Source organism: Rhinatrema bivittatum, chromosome 5 (genome assembly GCF_901001135.1).
Source record: "Rhinatrema bivittatum chromosome 5, aRhiBiv1.1, whole genome shotgun sequence".
Lineage (NCBI taxonomy): Eukaryota > Metazoa > Chordata > Amphibia > Gymnophiona > Rhinatrematidae > Rhinatrema > Rhinatrema bivittatum.
In genome coordinates, this window is record NC_042619.1 from 350,197,301 (window position 1) to 350,213,907 (window position 16,607).

A 16,607-nucleotide genomic window follows, 5' to 3' on the forward strand; every position below is an offset into this window, starting at 1 on the left:
CAGAAGTTTTAGAAAAAAGAGCAACATGTGCACAGAAGGCATTTTTAACATGCATATAATATGATTTATGCAATAAATAATGTACAGCCTTCTGTGAATTAAATAAGATTTATATGCACAAATCACAATTGGGCGGATTTTAAATGCCCTGCGCGTGTAAATCCGGCCGGATTTACATGCGCAGGGCCCTCGTGCGCTGGCGCGCCTATTTTGCATAGGCCGCCGGCGCGCGCAGAGCCCCGGGACGCGCGTAAGTCCCGGGGCTTTCTAAAAGGGGCGGGGAGGGGGCGTGTCAGGGGCGCCAGCCCGGGGGCGTGGTCGAGGCCTCCGGACCAGCCCCCGGGTCGGGTGATCGCGCGCCAGCAGCCCGCTGGCACGCGTAGATTTACATCTGCTTTTAGCAGGCGTAAATCGTGGAACAAAGGTAAGGGGGGGGTTAGATAGGGCCGGGGGAGTGGGTTAGGTAGGGGGAGGGGAAGGGGGGGGAGGGCGAAGGAAAGTTCCCTCTGAGGCCGCTTCGAAATCGGAGCGGCCTCAGAGGGAACAGGCAGCGCGCCGACCCCGGATTTTATAAGATACGCACGGCTACGTGCGTATCTTATAAAATCCAGCGTACTTTTGTTTGCGCCTGCTGCGCGAACAAAAGTACGCGATCGCACAAATTTAGAAAATCTACCCCTCTGTGCAGAAAACGTGATCTGTGCACACAGGGGCAGATTTTCAAAGACTTACGTGCGTAGGGGGGGGTTACGCGTGCCAGGCCTATTTTCAAAAGGCCCGGCGGCGCGCATAAAGCCCCGGGATGCGCGTATGTCCCGGGGCTTTTCTGACTGGGCGGGCAGGGGGGGCGTGCCCTGCCCAGACCCCGCCCATGCCTCTGTTGGTGAAACATTGTTTTTTTGGTGCACATACCAAGAGGTACACGCATACCCACCCAGATTTTAAAATCCGCGCGCCACGCTGAGTCACGCGCGTATCTCCCGGCCTCGGTGTATGCGGGGCTTTCAAAATCTACCAACAAGGGTGGATTCCCACAGCACAAACGTTGGGCTCAGTCCCACAGTCTAGAATTAGGTCAAGTAACGTTGCTCCCATTCTGACCGGGAGTTAAATGTCCGGCATTCAGATACCATGAGTTGAGCCTACTTGCCTCACTGCATCAATGAGTAAGGGCTAATGCCGTCATTAAAATGGGATTTAAATGGACGATTGCTAATTTGTGCACATAAATTTTTTTGTATGCAAAGCTCCTAGCTGCCTGGCAGTGAGGGTTCTGTTTAATACCACATTACCTTTTGAGCAGCGTCTAGGGAACCAAACAGCATTCACCAATACATTTTAATTATCTTCATAAACAGAGGCATCAGCACAGGGATACTGAAAGTCCATCATAACACCGGCAAGCATAAAGTCTGATTAGTGAATCATAGGCTTACAAACGGGTGGGTCATAAATAATCATCCCTCTGAAATCTGCCCGTGGATGCCATGGTGCCCACGGACTCTGCCCCTGCTTTCTCCTGCAGACAAAAATGTGCCGCCAGCCAACTTGCGGAGATTTGAAAATCCGATCTGCTTGAAGCCTGCTCCCCCCCAATCCATGCATTTGAATTAAATTGACCGCGATAAACTACCTGGTACCATTTTGGGTACCTTGAGCGAGCTACTTCACCCTATTGTAGTGCTGAGATGATAATTTTATTGTCAGTTAAGTCATTGTAGTTGATTTAGGTCATGCTTAGTCCTTCAGAGTAGAATTGTTAGGCTGAGACCGATCTCTGACTGTATGCTGCCTTCTTCAGATGGATACCTGCCTTGGGTGAACTCATTATTCCAAAACATCTGGGTAATAAATCCAAATAAATAGATAAATAACTCTACACTTGTTGTTTCTACACCCTCGCCCTCTTCCTGCCCTGCAAAATGCCTCCCCTTAACCTGGCTATAAAAGCATGAAGCCCAGGAATATGCTGAGCCGAGCAGAAGAAGGCAATTTCCGGCCAGGCCAGTTTATTCCAGGATATCTCTCTTTCGTCTGGGTAAACGGCTTTGAAATTGCCCCCTCTGTGTATAAAGGGCGTCTTTATGGTTCTAACCTTATCCGAGCAAAATGAATTCCCGATTTATTCTTGGCTTGTGCTGTCCTCTTCAAATAGGACTACAGCAAATAAATAGCAGGTTTACGGAAGGGGGAAAAAAATCAAATTAAAACATTTTGTTAGTGAAGGCAAAATAAAAAATAAAATGTCTGCAGCAAGGCAGTTTATATTATATTTATTTATTTATTTGGGCGTCTTATATATCGTCGTTCCAAAAGACGATCACTATGGTTTAACAAAGTCAGCATGCGTATTCTGGGTCATCGTTCCTATACTTGGTCAACATTCATATTCTAGGTTACCCCAACAGCAAATACATATATATAGGTCAATATATCAACATCAGGTACATGTTAACTAGGGGGTTATGATAGTGGTTTGTAATCCATAATTTCTATTTCATTGCCCTTCACGTATTTATCATTGAGTTGTCATGTTTCTCTTTACATCTTTTCATTACTTATTGCTCATTCTACTAACATTATCTATGCTTTTTGACAGCGACGTTATCGGCATATTGATATTTTAAGTTAAATCATATGCATTTCTGAAGAGCCATGTTTTCAGTTCACATTTCTGTTATCGTACGTAATGTTTCTGGAACAGCGTTCCACAGCTTGGGGCCCTCTATGGAAAACATTCAGTCTAATATTTGTGTTAGATTTGTAGGTATTCGGTCCTCTGTTTTGCGATCTTAGAGCTCGCTGTGGAGTGTACGGTTGAAGTGTCACTCCTATTAAGCAGGGGTTAATGTCGTGATGATATTAAAAATTAGAGTTATTACTTTATAATGAATTCTGGATTATGTAGTTTACAAGGAAGCCTAAGGTACATTCTTTAGCTAAATTTAAATGTATACCTCAGTAACTATTATGTTAAAATCATAGGGCCTGATTTTACTGCATTATTGTATTTCTCTGTTTTAATTGATTGTAAACCATTGTGAAGGCCTTACCGATGTGACGGTATAGAAAAATAATAAAGCCATAAAAAGTATTTACTCCAGTAAGTGGGCTTTTGAAAATTGCTACAATATATGCCGTTGAATTGTCCATAGGATTTACTTGAGTAAGTGCCCTTTACACACACAAATAGTTTTTGAAAATTGCTACAATGGAATGTTACATATACGTGCCTAACTCCTTTGAAAATTACACCATAATCTAATAGATATTGATTGTATAGATTGAAGCATGTATCCATTAGTCATGTTTATCAGTAACCTTTTAATCCTTCATTAAATTTCATATCTACATTTTTTTAAAAGCATATTTCAATTATTCTCTGATAGGACTGATGTTTCTAATTAATAATGAGTGTGTGATCATGTAAGTAGCTAATGCATATTCCACGTTTCTATACTGTACTGTACTTGAATGGGAGCGGCATTACGGTGTCCATGTAAATAAATTGCCTGTTAAGCTCCAGGCTACTGAAGCAAGGTCTTCTGTAACAAGATGATCCGTCTTCACGTCAGCTTTGTTATGACAGGCGCGGCACAGGAGGGGCAAGGTAAGAGAAATCCTGTCTTAGAGGAGGCTCAAACCCAGTAATTGGAATGATTTGTGGAAATCCAGGAGGATGACATTTTGTCTAAAAAGGCAGGGAGTGAACAGAGAAAAGATCAACATTTCAATTCACTGAACAATTATATGATTGGAAGTGCTGAATAGAGATGTGAATCGTGTCCTCGATCGTCTTAACGATCGATTTCGGCTGGGAGGGGGAGGGAATCGTATTGTTGCCGTTTGGGGGGGTAAAATATCGTGAAAAATCGTGAAAAATCGTAAAAAATCGAAAAAACGTAAAATCGCAAAACCGGCACATTAAAACCCCCTAAAACCCACCCCCGACCCTTTAAATTAAATCCCCCACCCTCCCGAACCCCCCCCCCAAATGACTTAAATAACCTGCGGGTCCAGCGGCGGTCCGGAACGGCAGCGGTCCGGAACGGGCTCCTGCTACTGAATCTTGTTGTCTTCGGCCGGCGCCATTTTCCAAAATGGCGCCGAAAAAATGGCGGCGGCCATAGACGAACACGATTGGACGGCAGGAGGTCCTTCCGGACCCCCGCTGGACTTTTGGCAAGTCTTGTGGGGGTCAGGAGGCCCCCCCCAAGCTGGCCAAAAGTTCCTGGAGGTCCAGCGGGGGTCAGGGAGCGATTTCCCACCGCGAATCGTTTTCGTACGGAAAATGGCGCCGGCAGGAGATCGACTGCAGGAGGTCGTTCAGCGAGGCGCCGGAACCCTCGCTGAACGACCTCCTGCAGTCGATCTCCTGCCGGCGCCATTTTCCGTACGGAAAATGGCGCCGGCCATACGCGTATGGCCAGCGCCATTTTCCGTACGAAAACGATTCGCGGCGGGAAATCGCTCCCTGACCCCCGCTGGACCTCCAGGAACTTTTGGCCAGCTTGGGGGGGCCTCCTGACCCCCACAAGACTTGCCAAAAGTCCAGCGGGGGTCCGGAAGGACCTCCTGCCATCCAATCGTGTTCGTCTATGGCCGCCGCCATTTTTCGGCGCCATTTTGGAAAATGGCACCGGCCGAAGACAACAAGATTCAGTAGCAGGAGCCCGTTCCGGACCGCTGCCGTTCCGGACCGCCGCTGGACCCGCAGGTTATTTAAGTCATTTGGGGGGGGGGTTCGGGAGGGTGGGGGATTTAATTTAAAGGGTCGGGGGTGGGTTTTAGGGGGTTTTAGTGTGCCGGCTCACGATTCTAACGATTTATAACGATAAATCGTTAGAATCTCTATTGTATTGTGTTCCATAACGGTTTAAGACGATATTAAAATTATCGGACGATAATTTTAATCGTCCTAAAACGATTCACATCCCTAGTGCTGAAATATAAGGCTGAGTAAATAAATAAAAAAATAAAAATGAATTCTAACCTTGTAAATCCAGTAGATATATATATGAAGAGTGGGATTTGTCAAATATTTGTTTTCCCATGCTCTCAGCACAGCAAACTGATCAAACAGTCCTGGAGTAAGTAAAGATAAGACATCAAAAAATATGGAGATTATATCCACAGAAATCCCAGTCATAACATTCATTTCATTGTTACTTTTGGAAAAAAACCTATGGGCTCTAGAATCAGAAGCAATGCAGATGCAGCCGTTTGAACTGCAGCTCAGGGTCTTTGTGGTGCATGCAGAACAGCCTCTGTTCAATTGTCCTGTTCCATGCATTGACATTTAGGGCAGCATTTGGGAAAGGCGAGAAGAGAGAGGCAGAATAGAGAAATCCATGTGGATTGTGCTTTGGACTCCACTTTTACAAAAAAGAAAAACTCAAACCAATTTCAAGAGAGAGAGAATCCAATGTACTACATTGCAAACCACTTTGCAAATGTGATTAAGCATGGAAAAAAATGGTAAATAGCTTGCATATTCACATTTGCAAATTATTTTGCATGCAGTTTATTTTTTTCATGCACAATTTTGCACTTGCAAAGCTGTTTGCAAAAAAATTATGGAAATTGAAAACTAAGCTGAAGGATGAATCCATTAGCAATTTGGCATTAGCACACTTTTCCACAAAATATTTTACAAATGCCAACTTTTCTTGCAAAAAGTGCAAACACCTCTGCAAAATGCAGATACTTATAGTGTGAAAAATTCCATGATTGCACGCAGACTTTTTTGCAAAAAATTAAGCCCACGAAACAAATAGAATATTATTATAATTAGCCCATATTTTCAGAAAATCTTTGTATGGTACCTGCTCATTTCGGTGAAAAATTGCACCATTTAGTGCATCAACCTCCAAGACTACTAACTTCTCACACTCTGCTACCATGAAATATGGCAAAGAAGAGGAGAATAATTTCAGTTTTAGTTTTCTTATTTTTTTTTTTTTTGTTGGGGGGGGGGGGGGGTTATTTTCTTTTGATTTGTTTCAATAATAAGAACCGAGAAAAATAATCATTTTATTTCTTCTCCGTCTTTCCACAAAAACATTTCCAAGTGGATTAAAAACAAAATAAAATGATAGTGCATAGAGCAATTCAGTACATAGAACGCTACAAATTTAAAGTAGATAATAAATCTAGGCAATATAAATAGATATTAAAAAAAAAAAAAAAAAGCAAGCTTTTATTATGCCTTCTTAATACCAAACAGGACTTAATTTGTTGGGGGATGGTTAGGGATGCATTTCCGCCACTTCTTTTCAGGCTTAAGAAGCAGAACAGCAGGGATGTTCTCCTCCAGACTTTTGCTAATTCAACCCTGTTTTGTTTTTTTTGTCCCTTACTGAGGGCTTCATTTCTGGCAGCCACAACCCACAGCGGTGTTCTGCCACCATTTTTCTGGGACCCGAGAAAGCATGCAGAGCCAGCAGTGTGTGTGTGGGCCCGCCCGCGGAAAGCGAAAAGCTCCAGCCCTTGGAGGAAGCAGAGCAGGACAGCCTCTCGCAGCTGCTTAACCTGAGACAAGGGCAGCCACGCGGCTTTGGTTTCTGTTCAGTTTCCCGGCACAAATGAGGAAGAGCTGAGAGAGAGAGAGCAACCATGGTTTAAAAGACGCGGGATGAATTCCCGTCAGTCCCCATGGCTTCTTCTGCCACTACTGGGCGTGCTTGGCTTTCTGCTTATCACGCCCTCATCCTAGATCCTGCCTCCTCTGCCGCTGGTGACCACACTGGTGAGGGTGAAAGGGCCAAGACCGTGAATGAGAGGATGTGAGGGGAGGGAGAAGTGAAGGGACTGGAGGGTGAGGAAGGAGAGTGAGTGATATAATAAGAGGAAGGGGTGGCCAAGTGAGTGCTGAGATGTGAGCAGTGTTGTACTAAAGGGGGGGGGACGAGGGGGATAGTCTGCCCCGGGTGACAACAGGGATAGGGGCACCATTGCCGCCAGCAGAAAGGTCCCGTGGTGGCCTGGAGAAGTAACGTGCTGGCGGGGTTCCCATTTCCCGCCAGCAAAAGCGAGGTCCTCCAGAAGAAGAGGCCAGCGGCAGCAGAAGAAGAGCTCCAAAACATGTGTGAGAAAGCGAGAGACTGGCCCTGTGAAAGTAAATGCCAGTGTAACAGAGGGTGCCTGTGTGTGTGTGTATGAGGGTGTGTGTATGAGAGGGTGAGTGTATAAAAGAATGAGTGTGAGTGCCTGTGTATATAAATATGAGAAGGTGCCTGTGTGCGTGTGAGGGTGAGAGACAGGAAGTGTGTGTGTGTGTGAGTGTATGAGGGTGTGTGTATGAGAGGGTGAGTGTATAAAAGAATGAGTGTGAGTGCCTGTGTATATATATGAGAACGTGCCTGTGTGCGTGTGGGGGTGAGAGACAGGAAATGTGTGTGTGTGGGTTTGTGTATGTCTGTGTGAATGAGAGGGTGAGTGTATAAAAGAATGAGCGTGAGTGTGAGTGCCTGTGTATATATATGAGAAGGTGCCTGTGTGGGAGTGAGAGACAGGAACCTTGTGTGTGTGTGAGTGAGTGTATGTATGTGTGAGTCAGAATTGTGTGTGAGAGACACAGAGGAAGCGAGTGTGTGTGTATGTGTGTGTGAGAGAAAGAGAGAGAGACGGAGAAAACGTGTGTCTCACACACACAGACACTCAAGCTCCATCTGTCTCTCAGCAAGTATGTGCATGTAAGACAGAGGGAGCATATTTTGCTTGTGTCTCTGAGTGTGTGTGTGTGCCCCCAGCTCACAATAATCTCAGGGTGGCAGGTATGGAGAACGGGGGATTTTTAAAATCCTTATTAGTTTTTATTACTGGGTGTTATTTGATGTCTGCTGTTTTGAAATATTTTATCCTTGCTTAGGAAATTTTAGAATTGTAGATTGGAGGCGGGGTCCAAAGAAGTATCCGCCCAGAGTACCAAATACTTTAGGTATGCCCCTGGATGTAAGAGAGTAAAAGAGTGAGTGAAGGGGCTGTGAGGGGCTGGGAGTTGTGTGGGGAGAGGGGGGAACTAGTGAGTCAGGAAATGAAAGGTGCTGCAGGGTATGAGGGAGGGGATCAGAGGGGCTGTGAGATATGAGAGAGGGGATCAGAGGGGCTATGAGATATGAGAGAGGGAGGTCAGAGGGGCTGTGAGATATGAGGGAGGGGATCAGAGGGCTATGAGATATGAGAGAGGGAGGTCAGAGGGGCTGTGAGATATGAGGGAGGGGATCAGAGGGCTATGAGGGAGGGGATCAGAGGGGCTGTGAGATATGAGGGAAGGGGATCAGAGAAGCTATGAGATATGAGGGAGGGGATCAGAGAGGCTATGAGATATGAGAGAGGGAGGTCAGAGGGGCTGTGAGATATGAGGGAGGGGATCAGAGGGCTATGAGGGAGGGGATCAGAGGGGCTGTGAGATATGAGGGAAGGGGATCAGAGAAGCTATGAGATATGAGGGAGGGAGGTCAGAGGGGCTGTGAGATATGAGGGAGGGGATCAGAGAGGCTATGAGATATGAGAGGGAGGTCAGAGGGGCTGTGAGATATGAGGGAGGGGATCAGAGGGCTATGAGGGAGGGGATCAGAGGGGCTGTGAGATATGAGGGAAGGGGATCAGAGAGGCTATGAGATATGAGGGAGGGGATCAGAGGGGATATGAGATATGAGAGGGGATCAGAGGGGATATGAGATATGAGGGAGGGGATCAGAGGGGCTGTGAGATATGAGGGAGGGGATCAGGGGCTGTGAGATATGAGGGAGGGGATCAGAGGGGCTGTGAGATATGAGTGAGGGCATCAGAGGGGCTGTGAGATATGAGAGAGGGAGGTCAGAGGGGCTGTGAGATATGAGAGAGGGGATCAGAGGCTATGAGATATGAGGGAGGGGATCAGAGAGGCTATGAGATATGAGAGAGGGAGGTCAGAGGGGCTGTGAGATATGAGGGAGGGGATCAGAGGGCTATGAGATATGAGAGAGGGAGGTCAGAGGGGCTGTGAGATATGAGGGAGGGGATCAGAGGGCTATGAGATATGAGAGAGGGAGGTCAGAGGGGCTGTGAGATATGAGGGAGGGGATCAGAGGGGCTGTGAGATATGAGGGAAGGGGATCAGAGAAGCTATGAGATATGAGGGAGGGAGGTCAGAGGGGCTGTGAGATATGAGGGAGGGGATCAGAGAGGCTATGAGATATGAGAGGGAGGTCAGAGGGGCTGTGAGATATGAGGGAGGGGATCAGAGGGGCTGTGAGATATGAGGGAAGGGGATCAGAGAGGCTATGAGATATGAGGGAGGGGATCAGAGGGCTATGAGGGAGGGGATCAGAGGGGATATGAGAGGGGATCAGAGGGGATATGAGGGGATCAGAGGGGCTGTGAGATATGAGTGAGGGGATCAGAGGGGCTGTGAGATATGAGGGAGGGGATCAGGGGCTGTGAGATATGAGGGAGGGGATCAGAGGGGCTGTGAGATATGAGTGAGGGGATCAGAGGGGCTGTGAGATATGAGTGAGGGGATCAGAGAGGCTGTGAGATATGAGTGAGATAATCAGAGTGGGGGAGCTGTTTGTGAGTAAAGTGATCAGAGGGGCTGGAGAGAATGAAGGAGAAGAGGCAAGGGGATAGGATTGGGTTTAGTGGTGGGGGGGGGGGGAGGGTGGAAGGATAAGAAGGAGGAGAGGAGAATGAGTGAGTAAGTGAGGAAACCTTGTGAAATTGCTACCTCCATTTCACTTCCAAGAAAGCAAAGAGCAGGCCCTGCTTTTTAATTCCAGGTCAGCGAGCAGTGCACCCCAGCCTGCTCCCCCCCCCCCCACTTCAGAGGTGAGCCCTTACTAGCTGAGCAAGGAGAGGAGGAGGAGGAGAGTTACTAGAGAGGGTCATTTTCCAGGCAGAGGAAGGGGCTCGAGGCCCACTGGGGATAAAAGTTCAGACTTGGGGGCTTTAGCACCACTGGGAGAGGGAGGAACGAGGACCACTAGAGATTTTTTTTTTGGGGGGGGGGGGGGGAGGGAATAAAGGATCAAGATCACCAGGGGAGAGGAGAAGGGGGTTAGAGAGAGAGAGAGAAAGTCCCTATGCTCTCCACCCAGCTTCTCCTCCTTATGACAGTGATCCTGTGTCCCCAACCCTCAGCCACCTTTTCTCCAGTAGTGCTCATCGAGCGAGCGTGTGAAGAGCGTGTGTGTGTGTGTGTGTGTGATGGAGAGGCCCTGGCCCTGCCCATCTCACTCCCCCCCCCCCATGCATGTACACACACACACACACACACAAACATGCACGCACACACACACGCGCATGCACACACACACGCGCATGCACACACACACGCGTGCACACACACACACACACGCGCACACAGTTTCACTTCCTTTTTGTCTGCAAATTAAGCCTTGATCCAATTATTCCTGAGATACCTTCCTGTCTGAAGAATCTAGATTAGAATTCCCAAATTCATGTTTCGATATTAACAGAGAACACATTCACAGGCTGAATAAAACCAGTAAACGTTGAATTCCCTTGTAAGGTTTTGAGCCGTGTAAACAGAAATAGAGTGACGGGCATGGGCTGATTGGATGGATAAAACCCCATCAGGTCAGATCTCACGATGGCTGAAAAACACAAACTTCAGTTCCGTGAACATGCAGCCTCGCTCAGTTCTTGAACAGGATAGAAAACAAACGTGATAACTGCCCGCTATTTTGAAGGGCTTTTAATACATCAGTTGCAGTATTTTTTTAAAACTTTTCAGCTGACAGTCCAATTCATTTCTCTTTCTGCAGTCCCAGCATCTGAGGACCTCATTTACGAAGCATTTCTCCCAACAGAATGGGATAAAAGCCGCTAGTATATCAGGCCGTTAGTTTGTCATGGTAAATTGTTCTTGCATCCATTCAGTTCATTTCCCCAACTTGATAAATCTTCCTTCAATTCCCAGCTTGAATTCCTAGCTTATGATTTATAATAAAATGGAATAATAAAACAGGGCAGCTCTGTTCCTTAATAGGCCTCTATTAGACAGTCGGACTAATGTCATGCTAAGTGTTCCTTTTCACGCTCTCTTCTTGCCTCATGTTGGAGTAGACTGTCTCCGATATCCTCAGCGAGACATGTTCAGAAGGTCACAGTAGTGGAAGCGTGGGAGCTGCCTATCTACTTTAGCTACCTGTTTCACTTTTTATGATCAATAAATCAGCGTATCAATTGACTTTAAAGATTAGGCGACTTTAAAGATTTTTTTCAGATATAGATAGGGCCAGGTATGTTAAAGATTTCCAAATAGCTCTACAAAAAAAAAACAACTTTCGCTTCCTATAAAATGGTGGGATGTGATTATCAATGCGGCTCTACAGCTTGCTATGATATTCCTCATAACATTTACAAGCCATGAAATCAAGGAACATAACATGTTACTAAAGGCAAAAAAAAAATATGTGGATACAAAGGGGTAAAGAGTCATCAGAAAATATTACATGACAGAGAAGGTAGTAAATTTATTTATTTATTTTATTTATTTAAATTCTTTTAATATACCGATGTTCAAGACCAGGTCTTATCGTACCGATTTACAGTAAACTAGGGGGAACCAGTTAACAGAGCAAATAAAACAAAAGTTACATTATAACAGGGAATGTAGAACTAGGCTGTTAGAGAGAAAAATAAGTTAAACAAATTCTAACAAATTCTAAAAGTTAAGTTAAACAAATTCTAACGGGAGAGGAGGGCAAAAGGAGGAGAGGGTGCTTACAGGATAAGAATTATGTACAAATTTACCTAGTGTATATGAAATTAAGCAAATTTACAGATTTATCTAGTGTATATGAAAGTAATCACATTATAAGATAGTGCAATTAGTCGGACAACAGTTCCTTTGAGTTGCGGAAATGGACGTAAATGCATGGAAATGGACGTAAATGCATGGAACAGCCTTCCAGAGGAAGTGGTGCAGATAATAACGATACTTGTTTTAGATTACTGCAGAGCTTGTGGGTAAGAGGACATAGGGGTAGGTAGGGAATTGGATTAAGTTTGGGATCTTGCATGCTCATCTACTCAGGATTGTATATATATATATATATTGTTTACAGTGTGAACAATATATATATATATTGTTTACAGTGTGAACAAAAGTACCTGGCAGACTGAATAGACCAATTAGTCTTTTTTTTTTCCTGCCGTCATCTACTACGTTACTATGTAATACTCTCTTGTTTCTCTATTATATAGGGAGGTCGATATTCAAACACCATAAAAGCTGTAGTTATTCGGTGCAAAACTGGCGGGCGATAAAGGGCCTTACCTTTCACCGCAAGCGATGCCTGCGCAGCGTCGGCCCCGGAGCTGCCTCCCCTCCCCCCCCCCGACTCCTCCTCTTCCGGGGCCGCCCCCATTCAGTGATCGCACGCGCAAAGGGGACTTTTCGCGTGCGATCGCTTTTGAAAATGACTCCCTTATTTGGCTGAGTTAAACCTGCTCAATAGCAGGTCCAAACATAGACGGATAAGACTTATCCATCTGAATAGTGATTTGTAAAGGGACTATCCCATCTAAGTTAGCTGAGTGGCTAGGTTTCCAATATTGACCTGACTGTAGATGTAAATTTAACATTCATATACCAACAGCTCAGTATAAAAAAAAACCTCCCACAAATCAAAGTACAATAAATGCATAAATATTTAATTTCATTTCATTATTCGCTTGACCTTTCTTTAGAAGCTCAAGGTGAGGTGCAATAATAATAATACATTAAAATATCATAAATCAAGCATATTTATGTTGCATAACCAAACCAATGCACAATTAGAAATGTATATATACTGTACGCCAAGAAAAGTTAGCAAAGACAGAGAAAACGTTTAATTAAATGGCCTCACGGTGACGCAGAGCTTCTGCTGGCGAGCGTCCTGCTTCAACGTATTTGTGCAAAGTCAGATAAAAGCAATTAAAATGATGCGTGCAATGTTTTTCGCTTTCCCGTGCAGCGGCTGCTCTGAGTTTGTGTCAGAAGAGCCATTAGTGGTGATGGAAGGGGGGGTGGGCAGTAAAGATTAGATATCCCCCCCCCCTAGAGAACATGGAAAGAGGGAGCTCACCTTTGCACCCCCCACACCCTATCAACCATACTGAGCGATAGGCAGGGGCCACGCTGGGGACTAAAATAGAAAAAAAGCTGCTACGTGGAAGAGCAAAGGAATTACTTCGGATTAATTCTCTCTCAGCCGCATTTGGCAGCGCCAAGCCATGATATTTTTTTCATGTCGCCGGGCCGTTAGTGGCAAAAAAAGTCCCCCAAAAAACCCCCCCACATTGTTGATTCTGCAAGACATATACAGCAGGGTGGCAGTATAAACAAAAAAAAAAAAAGATCCCTTTTATTCGTCCTTTGTGTATCTAATAAGAAGACAGAGACAGGTGCACTTAAGCATTTCTCCCGCAGATGTATAAAAAAAAAAGATTAAAAGAAATTCCATGGGACATCTGGCCCTGAAGGTGACTCTTGCTTGGGTCCTATCAGGGGTCCATCTTCAGCAGGCCGGTGAGCGGCAAAGTTATCACGCTACAGTTACCCATATTACATGAGCTGAAAATTCAGCAGGACAAGCCTCCATTAGTGAATATACTCGATTAAAGTCATTTGGCTACAATTATCTGGATAGCTTTGCTCATCAGGCTGAATATACTTGATTGAAGTTATCTGGATAAGTTTACCAGATAGTTTTTTTAAACTTAACTGGCTACATTCAACAGGCTAGCAGGGCTGATTCTCACCCCTCACCTTCCCCAAATACTTAAAAAAAAAAAAAAATGTCAGGGTACAGTGTCTGAGTCCCTACCCCAAATAAAATGTAAAAAAAAATCACAGGTCATAACACCCCTCCCCACGATATTTGAATGTGATGCAGCTACTAAATCAAGGTAATCGTCACTAGAAATTTGTGTTTTGAGAAATGTTAATGGCTGTCACTTAACCTCTATTTTGGGGGATAGTGGGGATGTATCTTGTGGTTCATTAAGGGGATTAATTTGTATTATCTTTTTAATGGGTGTTTTAAGAAGGAGCCACTAGAGGGAGTGGTTTAATATAAATGGGTGTGAGATGCCCTTGGAGCGGTCTAAGACAGGAGAAGGTCGGAGAACAGACCAGGCTGTTCTGCTTTTCAACAGTTTAATTACAAAACGTTCAGCAAGACAGAATCAAACTGGCTGCTTACCTCAGCAGACTGACAATGCAAGAACAGTTTTTCCAAAAGAGCACAGCACTCCATTACAGCTTCCTTCTTCTCCCTGGATCCTCTCTAACTCTCTCTCAGGGCCTCACCTTTGTATCCCTTACCTCGGGGAAACGCCCCCACCCGAGGATCCCTTTCCTGTCTGTCTTAAGGTGGACGGGCCAGATAGCTGGAGCCGGTCCGTTAAGGCAGTCTGAGGCTTTCTATCATATACTCCATCACAGGGTGCTCATTGAGTTTAGGATCCGTCCAGAAGGGAATCCATAAAGGGGGATTACGTGAAGTGAAGTGAAGGTGGAGAATGCCTCTCTCCTGCAGTGCGTGTAACTGGCCAGGGTCCAGGAAGGTTACGCCTCCAGGTTTGCAAGACTAGACTGCTGGGCAGTGCCACCAAGTCACCTAAGAGGAATCAAGCACTGCCAGGTTACTTGGGATCAACTCCCTTCTCAGAGAAGAACACTGTATGATGATCGTGAGTGCTAAATAGAAGGATTCATTTTTTTAGTCGCTAAGGAAAAAAAAAAGATGATGCTATTTGGAAAGACCATACAACATGGCTTCCAGTCGCGCCCAAGACAGGCACTGAAGAGACGTCACTTCAGCACCGCTCAGGAAGGCCGCGATCACCATTTGTTTAGAGACCTGGACAGGGCGGGAGTGAGTGGGCATCGCTTCTGCACTTTACAACCACTGGACCCCCATGGGAAGGGGAGCTGAGGGTCAGGAAGGTCTCCAACTACTGACCCCAGTGATTTTTGAAGGGAAGGTGGCCTATAGATCACACCAATAAAAATGGAAGCACCGTCTTCTTTTTTTTTTAGGACGGTCCATAATGCATCTTCTCTGTCCCAAGTCCCTTGCAATTCAGTTGCTTGGATATTGTATTTGACATAAAGAGCCACTCCTCCCCCTTTTCTGTCCTCTCTGTCCTTCCTTAACAAGTAATAGCCCGGTGTGGCCGTATCCCAATCATAAGAATCAGTGAACCAGGTCTCGGTACCAGCAACAATGTCCAATTCCAACTCCACCATTAGAGTCTGCAGGTCTGGGATTTTGTTTTGTTTTGTGGGCGCCGTCCCACCGAAGCACGCGCCGGGAGCCGACCGGCCTGCACAAGTTGCTGCTGCTCTGGAGAGCAGGTAAGTTCTGAAACAAAAAAAAAATGTGGAGTAGCTAGGGGTGTTTTAAGGGTCGGCGTTAGTAGGGGAAAAGGTAGGCAGATTAGGTAGGGGGTTTAAGAAGCTCCTTCCCAGTCCGCCCCTTTATTGGAGCGCGCGGGTAGCATGCATGCTATAAAACTGGGAGCCATGCATACACACGGACGCCCGCGCGCAGGTCTTACTCTATTTATCACATCTTGTTCTTCTTTTTCTTGGATAACAGTAGTGCCCTGTCATCGACATTCGTCAAGTTTATGCAACTGCTATTCATGCCTTCTCCTTTCTCCAGAGCGTCCAAGATTTAAAATTCACTCTTACTAAATGAAGAAAAGTGGAGTAACTTATGCACCCTTCTCCTGTCGCCCTTCTCATTTCCGTGTACCTTATACTTCTTGCTATGGCTCTCGCTGGCAACCTTACTGTCTGCAAATCTCAAGCATGTGCACACGTTTACTCAAATATCTGGCATTTCTGCTTGAAAAGAAACAACGTGGCTCGCACACACACCCACACACCCCTCCAATCCCTCCTGTGTCCATCCCACCCTGACTGCCAATGCTTGGGATTTTGTGATTGCCACATTGTCAGTGGGGGTAATTATTACGCTGTTTTAAAAGATGACGTCATAGGAGTCTATGGCTGTGCCACATGTGAGTAAAAGCTGCTTTTTCGAGCAACGAGAGGATAAGCAGCACCACCACAATGTGCAAAAGCCGCTCTGTCACTCTTTGCCCGTTCCGAAACTGCAGATTTCTTTTTCCATGTTTCTCCTGTTTTACCCTGCTTATTGTTCCCCCCCCCTTCTCCCGAATAAACTCCTCGACCTTATGTTCTCCTTGACTTCTTCTGTCTCTGATATTCTCACTTCATAACCCTTCATAATTTGCACTTCTAGACAGTCTTCCAACCAAACAGGATCCCAATACACTAAACAATTATTAGAAAAAGGGATAAAGTCAACTCAACATGGAAAATACACCATAAATTGTAATGTGTGATCTGTTTGTATAATAGTTCCCAAAGGGGAAAGAGAAGAAGAAAACATATTATCACGAGGATTATTATTATTATTATTATTATTATTAATACTCAGTTAAGGCAAGGCATGACATTTCTGACCCAATAAGCCTGAAAAATTCCCCATGCCAGACTTTTAACATAACACAACGTTAAAATTAATTTGCTATAGCAATGAAAAAAATATTTATGCAAATATACTATTTTGTAGATT